Here is a 21028-nt window from a genome sequence, read left to right as displayed (position 1 = left end):
AACTGAATCCAGAACAGGGGAACCTGTTCAAGTGTGCACTGTTCCTAGTGGAACCAGTCCACTGCATTTATATCACTCTAAATGCCAATTTTAACACTTTTTTTTAAATTAAATATACCAACAAATCAAGCTTAAGTTTATACTATTTTTTTACTGTTTGAAACGTGTCAGCGTGAAGCAAGAAAAGGTGTTCCTACAGTTCACATTTTTTGTGAAGGTTGAATAAAAGTCGTATTCCCGCCATCATAAACACAGCCCCTGAAGAAGGAACCACGGTTCCGAAATGCATTGGGCCAGCAACAAATTATGGTGTACATGAGAAATTATGATACTATAGCTTTACATGACGAAATGTATAATGCAAGAATATAAGATGTTTATTTAATGAAAACGAATGTTGACTAATTTGAAATGTTTATGTACACAAAATATTTGATTACAAGTTTCAAACAGTAAAAAAATAGTATAAACTTAAGCTTGATTTGTTGGTATATTTAATTTAAAAAAAAGTGTTAAAATTGGCATTTAGAGTGATATAAATGCAGTGGACTGGTTAGGAACAGTGCACACTTGAACAGGTTCCCCTGTTCTGGATTCAAAGGGCAGATACATTCTCACACCCAATGACCGGCGAGCTAACGTTCTCTCGCCCAATCCTAGCTCACAGTTCTGCTTCAGAGACCTGACAGCCAATCAAACAATTAGCAAGTGCTCACACAGCTACTCTTGGATCGCCGGGCGCGAAACCAAAACCGCGGTGGGAGCACGAGATGCCGTCGCCATGAGTGTGCACATAGGCTGTCCCGGCGCAAGCTGTGGATCGCGGAGAAGACACGACGAGCTCCGACTCTAAATTGGAGCCTGCTGTCGCCGAGAGTGACCCGCTGCGGAGGGAGAGGGACATACGAAAAGAGCCCGGTGAGTGGGGGGTAGAGGGAGTGTGTGTGTGTGTGTGTGTGTGTGCGGCGGGGGGTTTCTCTATGTATGTATGTGTTTGTGCGTGTGCGTGTGTGTGTGTGTGTGTGCGCGCACGGGCGGCGGCGGGGGGGTTCTGAATGTGTGTGTGTGTGCGTGTGTGTCTGCTTACAAGGAGCCATGGGAGACAGGAGAAGGTGAACGCGTGCGCGACCTGATCCGTTTACGCGCGTGTCCATCTCTTGTCTCCCTTGGCTCCTTGTAAGCAGAACTGATCGCAATAGGCCTCGCAGCGACGATCGCTTCGCGATTCGTTCGCAGGTGCGGACCTAAAAAAGGGATATTAAGAATGTTCGTTCATGAGACTTGAAAATATACAGTGTAAATTTAGCCCATGGCTTCATGTCAAGAGGTTAGGATTGATGTGCAGCTCAGAGAAGGCTCTCAGTATAGGTGACAGGCCACTGACATTCATGTAAAGACACGGCTACTAGAATTATGCTGCAATGGACGATCAAATTATCTGACAGTGTTGATAATATTTGTAACGAGCAAGTCAAATTATGCAGCAAAATCATTAGCAGTATAGTTTTGTTATTTTGTATGAATACGGTCCGGTCAACATTTCACCATCATAGCACCAGTTTAACACCTGTACTCAGTAATGAACAACTGAAAGGTGACCTGTTAACCCTTACAAAGGATCTGCCACTGTGTGGCACCACTTAGGTAAGTTGTGATCAATTTGAGCTACACAGAATGTTTTGGTGAATGTCTGCAGAATTATTGAGCAGATTCTGCATTATGTGGCAATCATAATTGTACATAAAACAGTGGCCACAGAAACATATAGGTCCTGTGGACCTGCTTGTACTGAAAGTCTCATACCTGGGTTCTCCTTCTTCCAGTAGTTTTTGAAAGCTTTACATCTCATTCTCTGATTGCAAGGTTTAAGTGGACAGAAAGCTCATCTTACATAATAAGCATCTTTCCACTGATTTAATAGACTTGGTTGTTGTGGTTGTTCAGGACTTCATGTATTGATAGAAGAAGCTGAAGTGTGATAGACAGGCCCTTTAATTCCATCCCCACTACATCAGGGATTATAAAGACTACTACTGACATGGCAGGAATTAATTTCCAGTCGACTAAATTTAGTGTGAAGGGTTTTCCAGAGAAATAGGATAGACAAACTATTTCACCAAACCTTCTGTTACACCATTTCTCTATGCATGGTTAAATATGATAATTACATCTTATCCAGCAAAGTTGAGAGACCCCAGTCACTCAGTGGCAAAACACAGTCTGGACTTAAGGCACGTATAAACTGTCGTGGTTAAATAAGAGGATACACAGCACAATCTCAATGAAGAACACCAATGGTCTGTACATATTACAGACCAAGAGGATGGAAACAGGGGCTCATGAGGAAGTGGAAATCAGAAGTACAAGCAGAGAGAATGAGCAGAGAGTCCAGAATTCAGAGCCACACTGTACAACTCATGCTGCACCAGCCACATTAGGGCCTGTAGTACAAACTGTACAGTAGTTATGGGTTGTCACCAGTAGAGTAGAGTGAGCCTAAGAGCCAGTCCACTGGTATATCATTGTCTGGCAAACCTGTTGTTAAGGTTCTGAACTCAACTTCTATTTTGCACCCGTTAGTGTTGATCCCACACCTTTATTTCCTTTGCCTCAGACCTCTTGCATTTCAGGCGAATAGGACAATGGAAGACCTGTTTCCTGTTTCACCTCCTTCCAGCAGCTCTTAGCAAAGACGTCTGCTCTAGAGAAACTACTGGCCTCTCTTGGGCAGACATGCTGGTAAGCCTACAAACTAGTTGCAATCCTGCTCTTCGAAACACCGGCATGCTGAAAGTATCGTATAGTTTATAAGCATCTGCTCATTTTGAAGGCTTCTCAACTGCTGTGGAATAGGTCCTTTTCGTTAGGTGGACTCTGGAGGGGAGAGTCTTCTTTCCTTCGGTCGAGGGTTGTTGTCCAACGTTAAAGAACTGGAATTTTCTCAAGTTCAGGCAGCTTTAAAAGTAGAAGTCTTGGACATGTTTCAGTTCAGCGCATCACTGTTGGCTACTGCATGTTCAGAGTAGGACCTTCATTTTAACCTAGTTGCTCTAGCCGCACTGTGCTGGTGAAAACCAGAAGGGATCCTTGTGTGCAGCAGATAGAATGGAGTGCAAGGAATTTTCAGACTTGGCCTTCTTCGTAGGTTCAAGGTTGCCAGGAGTTCCCAGTGGAAAGCGGAGCTTCACCACATATAGTGTCCAATCCATGGTGGCGGTTTCTCTATGGAGAATCACACAAACTTCCCACTCCAAGGTGTAGAGAAGTCCTTCTTTGAGGTTAGTGTCTGTTTTTTGCATACAAAAGGCCACACTTGGAAAGGGTGGATTTAATCACACTCAATGCCCCATTGCTATATATCTTTGGCACTGATTTTGTTCAGAAGATTTTGATAATTTCTTGTAATTTTCCCCTTCCTGTTGCAGAGTGTAGCGTTTGCTATTTTTGTTTTGTTTTTGTGTTCCTGTAAGCAGTTTTGAGTCTGCTTTCTTGTGAATTATCTGACTCTGAACTTATTGTTCTGCTTTGCTCTTTCCTCCCTTCTGGTGTCAGGAGGACTTTGGTGTTTTGGCAATCATCGCCTAAGCAATGTACATCAATCAATATCCACTAAGACTTCCAAAGGATCTTTTTTCCTCCCCTTGTGTTTATTTCCTCCTCCTGCAGACGTTTGAAAGGAAACATAGGTTATTCTGTTAAGGATAGCTAAGTGGTGGGCGTGGCAAAGCCGAGCTGCAAAATGGCCGCTTAGATAAGGGGCTCTGCCGGCCGAGCATAACACCCGACAAAAATCCTGCTTTCAACCACACATCCTATCATTGCTATGCTGAAAATGTGTTCCCAATTCTAAGCTGCTCAAAAAGACCTGCTTTCTGGTGTCCAAATCGCTGCTGAAGACCTGGACTGCTGATGGTGGTGGACGGCCTGGCTGGAGACGGAGAGAGGCCAAGCGAGGCATTGCGAAAAGCTGGACTTGAGCGGATTTGGAGGCTGTGGAGGTGCGCCTGCGGCCAAAATCTGGTGCCCACAGGAGCAGTACTTCTGGTGTCCTGCTGAAGGTCTTGCAGTGAGCGGGGAGGACGGTGGGGGTGCTCGGCGTTGCCTCGAGGGCGTGGACGGCTCCTGGCGCGGCTGCGGAAATCGAGCGGGGGAAGACAGGAACGGGACAGAGTGCGGTGCTTGCGTGGCGGAGGTGGCACGAACGTGAGGAGACTGCTGCTCCCTGCCATGGGAGTTGTGCTGACCGGATCACAGCTGAGGGCCTCCAAGGCGCCCAGTAAACATCATCCCTTCCTCGGGGCAGTTGGAACTGTTGTGAGGCGCGGCGGGCAGGCCGTGGTCGGCCTGCACGCGGGGAGGACTGCCCTCGCGGCGGATGCGCGTTGGGGCACTCCCCGCTCAGCCCAACATACCACGATTAGGCTCTGGACCTGATGCAAATCCCGGGCAGGTGAAATTGACTACCTGAGTACTCGCTGCTATACACAAAATGCCAGTCTTGGATAGTTATTTTCCCGGATGCCGTGAATAGATCAGGTTGCAGACCGGCTGTGCCCCCACTGTGCACGAAGTGCTGCATCTATCTGCACAGACCTGCTGAGATTGATGAGTCCGGGAGTTCAAACCTGTACAGGCCGCATATATGTCCCTCGGGCTCTGGAGGCAGGGCCTGATGCACCAACTACATTAGCATTCCTGTCCATTTTAACTGATGCAATCGCGGTCAGAGTGAGGAGCCTTCAATACCTTTTAGACATCCAGCCCATTCCACTCTTGCACTTCAACACATCGCTCACCACAAATGGTATTGCTGCAATGCAGGTCAACAATGGGGAAAGGCAACAATAAACAGCCAAAGCTCACTTTCGACAGGCGCTTCACCCGCAATGAGGAAGGCGATGTCATGTCGCAAATGGTGGTACCGGAGACACAGCTGGAGCATGATCAAGACGACGATGTTAAAATAATGCTACGTAAGAGGCTGCTTGAAAGGAATAGACGCTAAAATAGACTCGCTTGCAGTCCGTATGACCATGTCTCACGTAAAGCTGACAAACACAAGGCGCAGTTGACAGAGCTGGAAAAAAAGAGTTTCAGACACCAACAATCACCAAGCTGAAACACACAATCATCTACTGCAGATGGACAAGGGCCTGGAGGTCATAAAGGCGCAGAATGAAGATCTTGAAGCTCGCTCATGGAGAAATAACATTTGAATAACTGGGGTACCGGAGTCCAGGAACATATCAAATATGGAGAAATATGTGGAGAGTATGTTGCAGGATTTGTTCGGGACGGACCTTTCCGCTATATTCCTGATAGAGTGGGCCCACTGTACCTTGGGTCCCAGCCCCCACCATGTGGCCCCCCCCAGACCCATACTGGCCCATCTACTTAATTACAGGGACCGCGACACAGTCCTCCATCCTGCACCAGAGCGTGGCAAGCTCCAATATCAGAATAATGCCATCTCACTGTACCCCGATTTCACACAGGCGTTCCAAGTAGCAAGGAGAGAGTTTCTACCAGCCTAGAAATTGCTGCAGAAGGGATGTCTTAAATACGCCATGCTCTATCCTGCAAAGCTTCGTGTTCAGGCAAACGCATCTTTTTCATGGAAGCAAGCGCTGCGCTGAAGAATGCCAAGCTACAGTCGAGACAACAACGAGACCAGAAGCGGGACACGGACAGTACGCACAGAGCCAACTAAGTGACAATGACTAACGCCTTTATAACGCCATAGCTTCATACTTGGCAGTGCCTTCCTCCTTTTAAATGTGTGGCAGGAGAAATCTAATATGTTGCATTAGTTCAGTCGAATGTGGGCAGGGACAATTATCTTACTAGTGGTTCCTGACGCTCGGCCACCCTTTTACGTTGTGACGGGGAAGTATGCCGGCAACCTCATGCCCCTCTGGGATGATTTCCCCGATTACCTAAATCTGGAAATGTTAGAATCGGGGGGTGGATAGTTCTAAGACTCAATCTGATTTGGGGTTTGAAGAGGGAGTTGGGTGGGGGGGAACTGTTTGAAGTTGTTTGTGGTTCATTGCAAAGTGCTTCATTTTTTAGTTCTGTACAAATTCTTTATAGACATGGCACACACCTCTTTAGAGGCCATCTACAACATTGAGGAACACCACAAACCATGATGACACTGTCTACAACCAGGGATACATATTCTTCAATCTACTTATGTCGACTTTAACTTGTCTGACATGGAACGTACGAAGTCTAAACGACCATAGAAAGACACGTCTAATACAGTCCCATCTTCTGCGGCACTCGGCTGCGATATGTCTCCTCCAGGAGACACACCTCACAGCAATTACCTGTACTAGGCTGCGATCTCACAGGTGGAGTGAAATATTTACCTCATGCTACTCCAACTACTCCCGTTTCATAGGCAGGTTCTAATTGACAATGTATACGGGGCAAATGTGGACAATCCCTCCTATCAAAAGCTATGGCATGCCATACAGTCCATGGGAGACGCAGTGTTACTCTGGGGAGGGGACTTTAACACAGTAATGTCCATCGAGTGTGATAGAGTAGGAGCCTCACATACACACCACCCACTAGCAGCTGCGGTTTTACAACAACTGGTAGACGACTACGGACTAGTGGACACCTGGCGAAGCCTCCACCCCCAAGTCCTGGAGGGAACTTGTATAACATACCACCACAATGCCTGGTCGAGGCTGGACTTCGGGCTCACTTCCCCAGAACTACACTCCTGGGTGTTGGACGCCTCCCTTCATGCCCGCACGCTGTTTGACCACTCCCCAGTTACTCTGACCCTACCGATACCCCAGCCATATAGACAGACCTTTGCCTGGCACCTGCCCCCTAACGCACTACTAGATGCAGCATTAAAAGAGGAACTGCACACAAAAATTGAAGAATATTTTGATAAAAACACTGGCTCTGTAGATTATGTTGGAACACTGTGGGAGGCCTTCAAAGTTGTGGCGCGTGGACATTGCATAACGGGGCAAAAAAGGGTGCTCAGGGACATCAGAGATAGCATAAAACACCTAGAATTGAAGTTGCACAGGCTTGAAACACAATACTACACAACACCATCGGCAGGACTACTGGGGCAGATTTGCAGGAAATTGACGGCATATCAGGAAGAGGCGGAGAGGAAGTTCTTACACAAATACGCAATTGTGAGGCAATATGGCGGAGGTGACAGGCTGGGAAAAACACTTGAGAACCTACTGAAACCACCTTGGGGAGCTACTTCCATTTCCACACTCATTACCACCGCGAATGAAACAGTACACTCTCCCCCTGACATTTTAAACACTAAGCACAATTTTTATCTACAATTGTACAGCTCGCAAGCAGCACCCGCGACCTCGGCATTAGATGATTACTTTGAGTCTATAGGGCTGGTATGGTTTAACAATCTACACAGAGAATATCTTGACATACCATTCACAGTGGAAGATGTGCGGCGGGTGATCGGTGAAATGAGAGCGCCAGGGACAGATGGTCTAAATACGCAATTTTATAAAGAATACACTGAGGAACTTGCCCCACCTGCTGGAGGTGCATCAGGAGGCATTGGAGGGCGGTATTCTCCCTGCATCGATGAGAGAGGCGATCATTATCGCCCTCCTCAAACCTGATAAGGACCCCCAGTGTTGCGACTCTTACCGTCCTCCTTCATTGATTACCCTGGACGCCAAGATCTTTCCGAAGCTTTTGACTACTAAACTCCAACCACTGCTCCCAACGATAGTCTTGTTGGACCAATCCGGCATCGTACCGGACAGAGCAACTTCGCATAATATCAGAACCTTATTCGGAATGCTGCACTACCTAGCGCCAAACCTACCTGCTGCTGCACTGCTCGATGCCTCAAAGGCATTTGATTAATTGGAATGGGGGTTCCTCTTTCCCCTGCTAAATAGAATAGGTCTAAGCCAGACCTTTATAAAACAGATTCAACTCCTTTACACACAGCCCAGAGTGCGAATTAAGGATAAATGGGTTGATCTCGGAGCCGATCGGCATAACCCTTGGCACTAGGCAGGGGTGCTCTTTGTCACCCCTGCTGTTTGCAATTGCGAGCGAGCCCCTAGCTGCATGCCTGCGACAACACCACGCCAACAGGGGTATTGGTTTCACTGTAGAAAATAGAAACCTTCTCAGGGGTCCCACTGATACTTGGTCCTTTTAAACCAACAAAGAAGAAATTAGCACAGAAGCTAAAATATAAAAGTAACATCTTTATTAACCTCAAATGAGAGAGACTACGTCACACAGAAGCCTTAACAACTGAATGAGGCAGTCTGTTAGAATGGTCCTACTTCACGACTTATATACTCTTTATCCTGCCCCAGGCATGTAAGGGAGTTGTACCAATTACATTCCTAAACAAATGGAAAATCTGTAGGGCCAGCAGATGAGTAGCCTTTGGGGTTTTAGCAGGATATGGGCAAAACATTATAATTACATAGTTCACAGAGGTTAATCTGATTTAGATGGCACTGCAGGGCGTAGCATGATTACATGTCAAACAAAGGTTAATCTGATAAGCACAGGTAACGGCGAGGACCCTGTAGGGTGTAGGCAAAACGCATGTTTATTACAATTGAGTCCATAAATATTTGTTGTTTGGACTACAGCAGGGCAAAGGTGAGAGGTATGATTACACAGCAAACAGATAAGTCTGATTAGGCCTGTTGAAGGACACCTGCAGGGCGTAGTGTGCAGGGTGAGGACGATAAACATCTGAGAAACTCCATGTCCGACTGGTTGAGTATGGTCTGGTCAGTTAGTGGCAGGCCAGAGCATGAACAGAGTGTCTGTGCAGGAATGCAACAGGTCAAAAGGTAGAGCTCCAGCGTGTTTGTGACACAGAGAGAATGTCAGTCATGAAGTTAAAGCACAACATGGTGGAATTAAGCACAAAATGGTGTAGTGAATGGCAAGATAGCAGGCCCACTTTTCCACATCACTACCAGGGCCCTTACTGTATCTATGTAGTATCTATGTACGTGGTTGACATCACGCTGTTCATGGTGCGCCCCGAAGACAACCTGGCCCCCATGATAAGGGAGGTGATCCGATATGGTGGGCTATCAGGAGTACACATTAATTGGAGTAAGTCTGTGATACTCCCCCTCACGTCCGGCACACAGAAATTCAACACTGAATATTCGGTGCGGTGGGCTTCAGAACCAGTCCGATACTTGGGAGTATGGCTATCCTCTGACATGCAAGAAATTTGGACTGCCAATTATGGGAAGGTGGTTGCCTGGATTAGAGAGGATCAAAAGATGGAAGACACTAACATTATCACTATTGGGCCACATAGCGACAGCAAAAATGATCATATTGACCAAATTATTATATATTTTCATGAATCTGCCGCTCCCACTCCCACTGCACTTCTTTAGAAGATTACGGTCACTCACGATCGAACTGGTATTGGCTGGGGGCCCACCTCGTATCGCATGGGAAGTGTTAACATTACCGCAGGAACAGGGTGGAATGGCAGTCCAGGAATTTGTTTTATACGCTTACAGCGCACTGGCACAATTCCTGTATTTCTGGGTACACCCCACGCCAAACCAGCCACACGTAGCAATAGAAATTGACCACGCAGCTCCCTTACTAACCTCTACAGCCCTTTATCAACCATATAAAAGCCCGTGGGGGAAATAGACACTGTACAAGTAAGGAGATGGGCAAGGGAAGGTATCCGCAAACGAGCTCACTTAGAGATATTATACGCACCTTCTGTACCACTTTTTAATAATCCCATGTTTCCTCCATTACTGGAGAGAAAAGCGCAAGAACGTGTCAGCATACACAACTTAGCAACGGGCGGCGACCTTTACCCTAATGACACATTTATAACACTTCAACAAATGTGATCCACAGTGAAACCGACGGCACTCGACGCGCTATTGTATTACCAGCTCCGCACTAGAAAATGTGTTGGTGGTGAAATCGGGGCGGAAACTTATATAACGTATTTATAAACCCCACGCAAAAAGCCTCCCCCATAATTGTTCCCCCCTCCCGTGCTGCTTGGGATACGGAATTGGATGCCCCCCTCACAGACATACAATGGAAGCTGTGTTGCCAGCAGCTAGAACACCTGTCGCCCAATTATCGCCTCTGGCTTAGAAACTTTAAATTCTTGCATCGTCTGTACTGCACCCCCTTACACCTGTACAAAATGGGATTGCGGGAGGACGATTGTTGTTGGAGATGCGGCTCCCCCCTGCTAACTTTACACACTTAGCCTGGTACTGCAGGCCCATAGCGCGGTTCTGGCTGGAGGTTTATGAACACATTAAGGATATAACTGGTTAGGACATCCCCCTCACGCCACTCCCGTTCCTGCTTGGAGTGTTGGAGACTGTGCCTCCCAAGTTGCGCAAACTGACCTCCATGCTCCTACTGATGGCAAAAAGGCAGGTGGCTTTACATTGGGGTGCAACACAACCCCTGTTAGCCATCACTAGATATGACAAGTCACTTACTGCAGCACACATCTTTCCACATATTAGGAGCTCCAGCAACTCAGATCCCGGCCCAAGGATATCTGGGAACCACAGTCACTTGGCTGAATTCTAGATATGTAGATGTGTAATGTAACGTATGTGTACCAGGTGTACCCAATGAGACCACTTCACAATGGAATCGTGAAGGGTTGGGGCAGTGTAGAGATGCCGAATTGTCAGTTAGTTTCTTTGTGTCTACTGATGTTTATTATTGCAGATGGGACTTGAGACCACAGATTTTATGGGAGAAAGCAAAACCCAGCCATGTCGGCTCAATTCTTATAGTACAGCACTGCAATGTGGTTATCTCCTTGTTTGTTGTTTCTATGATGAAAATGCTAATAAAAAAACAATAAAAAAATAAATTAAAAAAAAGGATAGCTAAGTGGTTACTGGGAGTATTAACGCTCAGGCACGCTTGAAGTGCAGGAAACAGATATACATCATCTCTAGTCTTTGTCGGGTGTGCCATGCTTTTATCACTGCTCACCTCTGCTAAGGTGCTGAAGGGATACACGGGACACGATAGTTGAGCGTCAGGTCCAGCCTTAGCCCGAGTGGTCAGGCGGGCATGTGCAGGCTCTCACACAGACTAAGCAGGGTGCATGTTGAAGCTGGATTCTTTGGCATCCTGAACAGGCAGCGCCATCTTGGAATTATACACAGACCTATCCAAGACGGCGCCTCTCCTATTGTTTCTTATGTGTGAGTTCCCAATACAAGATAGTTGCTATTTTCTTTCTGTAGCTTGCTTTCCGTTCAAGATCTATTAACCAGTGGCAGCTGGCATGTAAGGAGGGTGGTGAGCCAGGAGGAAAAAAATATAAAACTTCTAAATAAATTTAAAAAAGAAGTACACTTACCTGGAATCCTTGAGCGATTACTCCTCGCTCAGGTCTTCTGTTCTCCAGGCAAACAGGGACCAGGAAGAACAAAAGTTACTTACCTGTAAACTGTGGTTCTCCAGTATAGGCGTCTTTCATAGATTCACATGCTTGAATAATTCCCAGTCGTCGAAGTGGGAGTCCCACGGTACATAAAATAGTAGTAATATATATATATATATATATATATATATATATATATATATATATATAAAACATCATAGATATACATATACATATAAATATATAATATATAATATATATATACATAGATATAAATAAGAAAGTTAAAAGTACCATAGAACAATATAGGCCCATAGAAGCCTAAAGGGAGAATTCACTTTAGTAACATATCCATGTCATTATAATAGTCCACATCCCAGCCAATCAGGCTGCAGCACCCTCTAGAACCTTCTCCTCAGTAGCTCAAGCCCTCAGATTTTCGTAGCACCAAAGTGACGCCGAGTGCATGAGGAGAAGAGAGCCTCTGAGGGAAGGAAGGGTGGGTCGCATGTGAATCTATGAAAGACACCAATACTGGAGAACCACAGTTTACAGGTAAGTAACTTTTGTTCTTCTCCAGTATTAGAGTGTCTTTCATAGATTCACATGCTTGAATAAGAATAGAAAGCAGTACGCCAACACATGAGTCATAAAAGGCAAGAAGAGCAAATGCAAGCAAATAAGTGCACATATGAACATTGCATATATATGAAAGAACCTTTTATGACAGGAGGCGGGAAGCAACAGAGGCTCACCTTCATCTGAAGAGATTGCGTAGCACCACTTGACCCACAGCAGTGTCTGCAGCGTCAGCTGCCTCCAGACAATAGTACCTCGTGAACGTGTGCCTGCTGGACCACGTTGCCGCCTTGCAGATTTGATGTAGAGGCACTCCAGCAAAGAGGGCGGTAGAGGATGCAACTGCCCTCGTCGAGTGTGCTCGCACCGGAGCAGAAAGAGGCTTGCCAGCCCATTGATGGCAGAAGAAATACAGCGAGTAATGGATTGTTTTGTGACCGGATGTCCCTTGCGTATCCGTCCATAGGCCACAAAGAGCTGGTCTGATTTACGAAAGGCAGCAGTGCGTTGGATGTGGAATTTGAGGCAGCGCTTCAAGTCCAAAGAATGAAGAGAGCGCTCAGCGGGAGACTGAGGGTCTGGGAAAAAAGTCTTGAGAATGACAGGTTCATTAAGGTGGAAGTCCGAAGGAACCGTAGGAATAAATGTAGGATTCGTACGAAGTGTAACAGCGTCCCTTGAGAATTGAAGACAAGGAGGCTGAATGGTGAAAGCCTGGATGTTGCTCACTCGCCTGGAGGATGTGAGTGAGAGGAGGAGGGCAACTTTCCAAGTAAGGAATTTCAATTCCGCAGAATGAATAGGCTCGAAAGGAGGTCGGAGGAGCTGTGATAAGACCAGATTCAAACGCCAAGCAGATGGTGGACACCGGATAGGTGGAAACATCCGGAACAGGCCCTTAAAGAACTGACAAATGATCCAAGAGGAGGACAATGCCGTGGAACCGTCGTGGCGAAAGCGGGAAATCGCAGCCAGGAAGACTTCAAGAGTGGAATGCGAAAGTTCCGACTTTGCCAAAAGGAGGGGAAAAGGCAGGATTTGCTCAGGTGTGGCGAGCAGAGGATCGACCTTCTCCTTGTGACACCAGACACAAAACCGTTTCCATTTCAGTTTATAGGTCTTGACTGTGGAAGGAGCGTGTGCATGAGCAAGCACTTCTCTGCACTCAGGAGCAATAGTCAGATGTGCAAATTCATTGTGCTCAGGTTCCAAGCGTGAAGCTAGAGAGACGCCGGATCCGGATGGCAAATCTGGCCCTGGCTCATAGTGAGAAGATGAGGCAGAGGACGAAGAAGAATCGGATCGCACTGGGAAAACAGTAGAAGATCCGTGAACCACGGGCGACGCGGCCACTTGGGCGCAATCAAGAGGATGTAACACGGCTGGTCTCATCTTGCGCAGCAGGCGCGGAATCAGAGGGATCGGCGGAAAAGCGTAAACGAATTTGTTCGACCAGTTGATAGAAAACGCATTCCCGCTCGATCCGCTATGGGGATGCCGACTTGCGAAGCGTAGGCATTTGCGGTTGAGTGGAGTTGCAAACCGATCCAGCTCCGGCTGGCCCCACAAGCGAAACACATACTCCAGAGTCGGTTGATGGAGTTCCCACTCGTGATTGTCCGTAGTCAATCTGCTGAGAGAGTCGGCAAGGGTGTTTGAGGCACCCGGCACGTGAACTGCTGTTAGCTGGACTCGATGATGAATCGCCCATTCCCAGATTTGTTGTGCCTGTCTGGATAGCAGAAGAGATCTCTTTCCTCCTTGCTTGTTGAGGTAGTGCATACTGGTGGTGTTGTCTGTATGCACCAGCAGTGACTTCCCTTCCACCAGCAGCCAGAAAGACTTCAGGGCAAGGAAGATAGCCAAGAGTTCCAGGCGATTTATGTGCCACGTGCATTGAACTGGTGTCCATTTGCCCTTGACCGACAACCCTTCGAGGTGTGCGCCCCAACTTTCTAAGGAAGCGTCCGTCGTAAGGGTAAACGTGGGGTCTGCGTCCTGGAACGGCCACCCAGTTGCGATGTTTGGAAGGTGAGCCCACCATTCCAATGCGCCCTGAATGCGGGGGGTCAGGCAGACCTTGTCGTTGAACGACCCTGCGACTTGCCGCCATTGTTTGTCCAATTCCTCTTGGAGGACTCGCATGTGGAGCCTGCAATTGGGGATCAGCTGTATGCAGGACGATGCCATGTCTAGAAAAGATTTTAACATCCGGACAGAAGGGGACCTTCTTGAGCGTAGAAGAGCCACCATCTTGACAATGCGATCTTGCCGTTCCTGCGAAACGAACACCTTCTCCAGACGAGAGTCGATTAATGCCCCCAGAAAAATCCTTTCCTGGGCTGGACGGACATGTGATTTCTCGTGATGGATGGAAAGACCCAAGGCGTGAAAGACGGATAGGCAAGTCTGAGTGTGTTGTCTTGCTGCAACAAAGGTTTGAGCCTTTATCAGGTAGTCGTCTAAAAAAGGGTAGAACTGTATGCCCTGTAGGCGTAGAAAAGCAGCAACCGGAGCCATGATCTTTGTGAAGACTCTCGGAGCGGAACGAAGGCCAAAAGGTAAAACTTTGAATTGGAAGTGTTTCGATCCCACTGTGAAAAAGAGGTACTTCCTGTGTCTGTGATGGATTGGCACATGGAAGTATGCATCTTGGAGGTCGATTGTGGAGAGGAACTCTCCGGGATTCAGGAACTGTAAAATTTCCAGCAAGGTTTTATGATTTGCTAATTGATGTTGGTGATTGTCTCTGGGTGTCAGAGCATTGCAAGTTCTATGCTTACCATGCACTTAATAAAATTTGTTTTAAAAAAAAAAAATTCCAGCAAGGTTAGCATCCGAAATGTTTGGGATTTGATTAACTTGTTGAGGCCTCGGAGGTCTAAGATAGGGCGCCACTCTCCTGATTTTTTCCTGATAAGGAAAAAGCGGGAATAAAAGCCCTTGCCTTGTTGTAATCGAGGAACCACTTCGACAGCCCCTTTCTTTATCACGACTGCGACTTGCGCAACCAGTTCCTTCAAATGTGCTGGGGGAGGTCCAGAGGGTGGGCGGGTTGGAGGAAATTTGAGAAATTCAAGAGCGTGGCCCTCTAAGATGACATCCAAGACCCAACGATCCGAAGTTATTTTTGACCAATTGTAGAAGTGTTGGGAGATTCGACTTCCAATCTTCCGAGCAGGAGAACACTTGACCCGTTGAAAGTCACTGGTTTTTTTTTTTTTTTTTAGAGGTGGCACCTCCTCTGTAGGTGTTTTTCCGTCGATAAGGCCTGGAATCGGATTGCCTATTCTGATTTTGATAGGAGTAGCGCTGCTTGTTTTAACCATAGGAGCGGTACTGGGAGAAGTCACGAAAATTGGAGGAAGTACCTCTGCCACGTGCTCCACGAAAGGGCCGCTTCCGGTACTGAAAAGAATCCAGGGCACGAACAGTGTCTGTGTCTTTCATGATGGACTCTAAGGCGTCGTCCACCTGCTTGCCGAAGAGGGACTCTCCATCAAAAGGCAAGTCGAGCACTCTTGCCTACACTCCAGGCCGAAAAGCGGTAGCCTTAAGCCAGCCCTGCCTCCATAAGACTGCTGCAACTGTGAGCTGCCTGTAACCCGTAGAAGAAATATCAACTGCACAGTCTATAATTTCAGAGGAGATTTTCTCTACCTCTTGCACGATCTTAAGGGCTTCCGCCCTGGAGGAGTCCGGAAGCTGGTCAACCAAAGCAGCGATCTCCGACCACATCTGACGGTCATATCGTCCGCGGATGGCCAAGGAGTTTGCCGCCCTGACTGTCGTGGAAGCCATAGTGGTGAATTTCTTTCCAATGGTATCCAGGCGGCGAACCTCCTGATCCGGTGGCGAAGTTAACGGAGTTGCCAGGTTACGCGACCTCTTTTGGGCAGCTTGTGTAATGACTGAGTCAGCCTTTGGTTGCGACACAAGACATGCCGGTGAATCCACAGGCGCCTTATACTTTTTGTCAAGGCGCGGAATCACGGCCGGGATGTAGTTAGGCCGTTCCATTAGTTTAAGTCCCTCCTGCCATATAAAGTCAATTATGGGGATAGTATGTACTTGCTTAAAAGGTTGATCCTTGAAGTCATAAAAGGAAACAGTCTTGTTGCTTGACCTCCATGGGCAAATGAAAACGCTTCGCGGCTCTCACCATCAAGTTGTGGAAACCCCCAATGTCCACTGGAGGAGAAGCCAGGGGAGAAGTAGGAGGAGGAGACGGGGTCTGGGCCCGATAGTTGTCCCAATCTGCAAGGACAGCGTCATCGTCCTGGTCCGTATCATGGCGGACGTCATCATCATCAGTATCTGGATCAGGAAGAACTGGTGATTTTGGTTGAGCAACAGGAAGTGGCTCCTGTGTCGGAGGAGGCGGAGCAGGAGAAGTCTGTGCAGAAGGTGAGAAACGACGATTATAATCGTCCAACATGTGCTGAAGGTTTGATATCAAAGACACCGGTATTTGTGCCAGAGGAACCTCATGGTCAACATCCAGCTGATCATCGTGAACTGGGAAGAGTGAACCCCTGTCATCATTGTCCTCATCGTCCTGATATTTTATATTGATCTCCGAAAAACTGGCAGCAGGACGAAAGGTGTCATCAACATAAGACCCATCCAAAGATTCCTCCTCTGCAGATGCAAAGAGTTGTGCAGGGGGCCAGAACCACCTTGAAGAGGACTCAAAACCAGTGTAGCGTGACGTTTAACAAGAGAAGCTGTCACCACAATAAAGGTTGTTGCAGTTGCCAGAGAATAGTGTCCCGTCGACGGGGGAGCTTGTGGTCGAAACAGGCGTTGAGGGATCCGCCAATGAAGAATAAGGCGTCGACGAAGAAGTGGGAACCGTAGACAGAGCCTGGACTTTTCCCGTCGACGGTGCGGCCGTCGTCGACGTGGTCTTCTTCGTCGTCGACGGAGCTGTCGACGAGGAGGTGGTCGTCGATGAGGAACTAGACGAGGTTACCGTCGACGAAGGTGGTTTCGTCGACGAGCGGCGCGTCGACGAAGCTGTCGTCGACGATTGCTTATTTGGCAAGATCGTCAACTAAACGGATTTCTTCGCCGTCGACGAGATCTTCACAATGGAGGTTATGGGCCTAACCTCCCACGTCGTCGTCGTCGATGCGGACGTAGTCGTCGTTGTTGTCGTCTTCGTCGACATAGAGCATGTCGTCGTCACCGTAGGCATAACGTCGACGGATCTTGTCGTCGACGAGCGCGACGACGAGCTCGTCGACGAGCTGCAACTCGTTTTGGAAGACGAGGGCACAGATTGGGACTGCGACGCCAGAGAACCAGGTCCCGTAGGCGTAGAGGCCGGCAGATCCCGTGGGGAGACAGACCTCGGAGCATCCACCAACTTCTTCCTTTTTAGAAAAGGAGAAGGCATCTCAGTCTCCGACCCACGTTTAAGAGAGGTCTTGGAGTGGAAGGAAGACACACTCTCCGCATCAGAAAAAGCATTGTCCGAAGTCTTCAACCTCTGTTGCCACAGAAGGAGATGGGCCTCTCTATCCTTTAGGGTCTTTGAAGAAAATGTTCTGCAAAACTTGCAGTCCCTCAGCTCATGTTCCGGGTACAGGCAGTAAATGCACTTTTTATGAGGATCCTCATGGAACAGGCGACGTTTTCCACAGGCAGAACAAGGCCTGAATAAAGATTTCTTTGTTGAAGACATTGTAGTTGAAGATGAAAAGGATTGAAGAAACTGAGCAGAGCTCAGGGAGACTCCCTTCACACGATGTGCGGTAGAAAATCTGAGGGCTTGAGCTTCTGAGGAGAAGGTTCTAGAGGGTGCTGCAGCCTGATTGGCTGGCATGTGGAATTCTCCCTTTAGGCTTCTATGGGCCTATATTGTTCTATAGTACTTTTAACTTTCTTATTTATATCTATGTATATATATATTATATATTTATATGTACATGTATATGTATATCTATGATGTTTCATATATATATATATATATATATATATATATATATATATATATATATATAAATATATAAAAATTACCTCATTAATAACCTGCATTCATGCAGGCATATTTTGCTTGCGAAATTTTCAGTAGGGATGATAGTCTCTCTTTTCTGTTAATTTCTGAATTTATGCAGTATATGAGTTATTTGACGGGTTGGCAATATTACACCTATGCCCTTCTATCATGAATCTGACAACCATAAGACTTGTTAAGTAGTATGTTTTCAATGTCTATGATCACATGGTGTTCACTACTGCATTTTAAAAAAATGGCACACTCAAGCTAGACTATCTGTGAGCAAGGGCATCCACCCGAAACGCGTCAGATCGTTGTGCTGTGTAACTGGTGAAATAAACAACATTTGCCTGAAAATTTGTACTCGCCGTGGTTTCTGTTCGCCAGATATGAGCTGGAGGTGCAGGGCCAGTATTCTTGGAGATAGATATATATATATATATATATATATATATATATATATATATATATATATAATACTACTATTTTATGTACCGTGGGACTCCCACTTCGATGACGGGGAATTATTCAAGCATGTGAATCTATGAAAGACACCCTAATACTGGAGAAGCTGCAGTAATCCTGGCACTGCTTTCATGCAGCATGAAAGCAGAACTAGGTTTGGAGGGAGCGGCCTCTCTCCCCGCTCCTGGAGACACTGGAGCCCTATGCTGTCTCTAACCCAGCTGTCGAAGACAGCTGAGTTAGAGAGGTTAAAACTGTGCATGTCTTGTTACCATTGCAAGGCATTTTTATAATCAAAGAGATTCTATCAAAAAAAGTGAAAAAGGTGATGATATTTATATTAATTTTGAATTTTCTAACGAACGTGCTAGGCTCTCTCTTAAAGGTGGAAAGACCAGAGCGCAATGTGCTTTTTAAAATACCCCTCACACACTAAAAAAATCCAATAGTCTCATGCTTCATCATAGGGGTCTTCCCGCCCCTATAACGGGACGGGGCGTGCTACGACCAAGCGAATACGCGGGAGCACTTAAATTGTGACAATGGCTATGTGTGAGTGCACAGGTGTCAGTGAAAGTGTAGGGACCTCAAAAAAGTGGTTTATAAAAAGTTTAAAAATTCACTGGCATAGTAGAAAAAAATGTTTTATTCACTTCTCTAGCTGGGAACATTAAGAAGGGGTTGTGAGGTAGTATGGTCTCTGTGGAGAAAAAGGAAAAAGAGAGAAAAGCAACACATATGCGTAAGTTTTCATCGCAATCCAATGATAAGTACAGACAATTAGTTGTGTACCAGCATGCCTTATATGTCAAAAGGCAATGATGCCCCTAAATGCATTGAAATGGGGAAGAATATTGCATTAGTTGAAACCAGCATTCTATAGCTGGTTATGAACAGGGACCTCAAACTGCTCGGTTCCACTGTCATCTCATCATACACACACACAATCACGACTCAATGCATTACCAATAAACAAGCAATTTAAAGGAAGGAAGGGACCTCCTTCACCTTTGGTTTCTTAGAGAATGAATACAAGAAAACGCTAGCCGTATTTTGAAACTTTGTTAATACTACGATACGTACACTTTTCAGTTAATTTCAATGCCCCATGAGCTTGCAGGCGAGGGGTGTTCTCCGCGGTTACTGTAAAAACAAAACCGCACCTTGGTTTACTAACTGGGCAAAATCCAAAAATTGTCGTTCTCCACAGAGACCATAATAGGTCCTTTTTTGGTACTATTTGTATTATTTTGCTTCACTGGGCCAACTCATGCCCCGAAGCGCAAACAGTCAGCTTATTTTTGCTGTGCTGTTTGTAGGACAGTAGGCATATCTCTGTAGAACTGAGTATATTCTAGTAGGGATCGTTTTTTGGTCCTGATGAGTAAGCAGTAGGGGACTGCTTACGAAACATGTCGACTAGGTAGTTAGCTATTGCTCTACCTCACAACCCCTTCTTAATGTTCCCAGCTAGAGAAGTGAATACATTTTTTTTTTCTACTATGCCAGGGAATTTTTAAACTTTTTATAAACCACTTTTTTGAGGTCCCTACACTTTCACTGACACCTGTGCACTCACACATAGCCATTGTCACAATTTAAGTGCTCCCGCGTATTCGCTTGGTCGTAGCACGCCCCGTCCCGTTATAGGGGCGGGAAGACCCCTATGATGAAGCATGACACTATTGGATTTTTTTAGTGTGTGAGGGGTATTTTAAAAAGCACATTGCGCTCTGGTCTTTCCACCTTTAAGAGAGAGCCTAGCACGTTCGTTAGAAAATTCAAAATTAATATAAATATCATCACCTTTTTCACTTTTTTTGATAGAATCTCTTTGATTATAAAAGTTCCGCCAGGAGGGTGACTCTATCAGTACCTCTATACTCCTCTTTTGTTTTGGAACCATTGCAAGGCAGCCAGCCATCCCAAAAGACATGCACTTTAAACCTCTTTGCCCTGCCTGTCCATCACTGCTTTCTGCTGCTGCCTGGGGCAGGGTTTTGAACAGAAAAAATGGTTATTAACATTTTATTTTTCTATCCATGGATGAATTTTTTTAGTGGGGCGACACACCTCCGCCTTAAAGGATGAGCTGTCCCTGTAATTAATAGTATATAAGGCTAAAGGAGCTGGTCAAGAGTGTGTAGCAAACGTCCTCGTTATGCATAAATGCTTAGTTTGTATCCAGTGTTCTTGCTAGTGTTTCTGCCTTTTTTTGTACCTTATTCCAAGTAAGTCCTTTCCGTAGTCTCCATCCCTTCTGGATTGTCTTGCTGGAGGTTTTTGCGTCTTTGGGATTTCCTCCTCCAGAAGGAGGGCTTCCGCTAGCTTGGGATCTTCACCCTGTTGGCAGGGTGGCTTCGAGAAGGGATCACTCTTTCTTCAACGTCAAGGTTTCCAAGACATTAAGTTGACCACCAGGATTGGCAATTGACAGATTGAAACACCAAAGGGACTCTGTCCAGTCAGCTACTATGGACCCTATGCAAGATGTACAAGAGACCGTTCAACGACAAAATGTACAATTGTAGTGTAGTTCAGATAGTACCCTTTCATGCAGGACC

The 21028-nt window shown here is 46.4% G+C and overlaps 1 protein-coding gene across 3 annotated transcripts in view; it reads right to left on the bottom strand.

Moving 5' to 3' along the window:
• The window catches only part of LIN28B (lin-28 RNA binding posttranscriptional regulator B), a 1177402-nt gene that overhangs the window by 991991 nt on the left and 164383 nt on the right, over positions 1-21028 (bottom strand). The window lies entirely within an intron of this gene.

The sequence above is a fragment of the Lissotriton helveticus genome, chromosome 6 (genome assembly GCF_964261635.1).
Source record: "Lissotriton helveticus chromosome 6, aLisHel1.1, whole genome shotgun sequence".
Classification (NCBI taxonomy): Eukaryota; Metazoa; Chordata; class Amphibia; order Caudata; family Salamandridae; genus Lissotriton; species Lissotriton helveticus.
The sequence above is the reverse complement of the archived record's forward strand: the minus strand, read 5'-3'. Positions and strand labels throughout refer to the sequence as shown.